The sequence below is a fragment of the Sturnira hondurensis genome, unplaced genomic scaffold, assembly GCF_014824575.4.
Source record: "Sturnira hondurensis isolate 20B ecotype Veracruz unplaced genomic scaffold, ASM1482457v3 Scaffold0008916, whole genome shotgun sequence".
Lineage (NCBI taxonomy): Eukaryota > Metazoa > Chordata > Mammalia > Chiroptera > Phyllostomidae > Sturnira > Sturnira hondurensis.
The window spans coordinates 1,128,019-1,129,914 of record NW_028081547.1 but is presented as its reverse complement, the minus strand read 5'-3'; the positions used below and the strand labels follow the sequence as shown (position 1 = coordinate 1,129,914).

At 42.7% G+C, this 1,896-nt stretch overlaps 1 pseudogene; it reads right to left on the bottom strand.

Annotated features, from left to right (window-relative positions):
* Positions 1 to 535: 535 nt before the first annotated feature.
* Positions 536 to 1,120, bottom strand: LOC118993849 (60S ribosomal protein L11-like; annotated as a pseudogene).
* Between the last annotated feature and the right edge of the window lie 776 nt (positions 1,121 to 1,896).

Here is a 1,896-nt window from a genome sequence, read left to right as displayed (position 1 = left end):
GCCAACACTAGGAGGGCCCATCTCCTTCACACATAGTCTTGCGGAACATTTTGCCTCTGTTGACATTAGAGCACGTGCTTTGTAAAGTGCACAAAACACTCTTTTATTTATGCTATTCTCTTCACCTCAGTCCTCCCACTACCCCTGGAAACCCTTGGGTTTTTAGCTTTGGGGTGATTAAGAGTTCCACATGTGGCTTTTCTCCCCATGAATGTAATTCTCCACAATCCTCTACATAAACCATGGCTCTAGTGGGCAGTCAAGTGATAGTTATCCATTTAGAGATTATCTGTCTTTGGAATTAGTCATAGTTTTAAAAATATACTGACTTCTCAGGTGCTTCCTCTCAAATATTGTTGGTGTATTCTCAGAAAAGTGAGACTAATTATAATATTGAAAATATTGGCAGTAAGAAAGCAGCAAAAGCAGTGAAATGTAAAGAGAAGGAACCCAGGAGTCAATGAACCTGTATTCTAGTCTTGATTCTGATATGATCTGGCATTCACGCCTTTGTACTGAGCATCATCTTTTTTTTTTTCACTTCAAACATTTTATAGGCCTTTTGGATAGAAACAGAAATTTTTTGCCAGGGGAGATGATCCCATCATACTTTTGCTGAGACCAGTGCATGGCCTTCTCTTTGCTGATTCTGTGTTTGGCCTCAGTGCTTTTTGTCCTACATTTCTTGTCTGTGATGCTGAAACCTAGCCCACCCACCACCACGTAGAAGTCCAGACTATATATACCAATGCTTGGGTCATAATTGATACCCAGATAGATGTGTTCCTGGATTCCAAAACTGAAGCTTCCAGTATCTGACAAGTTATTTTTTCATGACTCATACTCTCGCACCTTCAGACCTTCCTCCAATGTCTCTTCTGCCTTGGCTCCACGACTGTGCAGTGATGGCCATCTGTTCATTTCTCCTGATGCTCAAGGATCTGATGGTGTATCTGGCTTTGGAGAACATGGGAGTCTGGCCAGACCTGTGAGCCACTCCAGGACTTTGGCTGCCGGTGTCAGTCTATCTCTACTCTCCCCCACCCAGATGTCAAGGCAGAGCTTGCGGATGCAGAGCTCCTGCATGGGGTTCTCCTTTTTCACCTCGATCCTGTACCATGATGACAAACAGGAATAGAACCTGAGCATCATTTTACCATCAATAAGCTTCAGGTGACAAACAAATGTAGATGTTATTTATGGAATCACTCAGTGTAGTTTAAATATAAAGTGATGCATTAGAATTATCGGGAATTTCATGGTTACTCTCCAGGAGGGAAGGAATAGAATAGGGGAGGGGTCTAGCTGTTTTTTGCATGGGGGGAGCAGTTGGTATTATACAGCAGGGGTATCTTGTATTTGAAAAGAGTAGGTGGATTATTTTTATAAATATATTATGTCCTGGACTTCAGAGTTTATCTTCAGCAGGATTGTTTTTTTAGTCTGTGGGATGCCTGTAAAGCATGGCTTATGGTTTGGTTCTAATATAGAAGAGAGGCATGATTCCCAGTCAGGGCACATGCCTGGGTTGCAGGCCGGTTCCCTGCCCGCCAACTCCCAGCAGGGGACGCAAGAACGGCAACCATACATTGATGTTTCTCTCCCTCTCCTTCCCCTCTAAAGATAAATAAATAAATAAAATCTGGCCTGGCTGGTGTAGCTCAGTGGATTGAGCCTGGGCCTGCGAACCACACAATCGCTGTTCGATTCCCAGTCAGGCCACATGCCTGGGTTGCAGGCCAGTTCCCAGCAGGGGACTCATAAGAAGCAACCATATATTGATATTTCTCGCCTTCTCGCCTCCCTTCCTCTCTAAAGACAAATAAATAAAATCTTAAAAATAAATAAATAAATAAATAAAATCTTTAAAAAAAAAGAAGAGAGGCATGACAACTA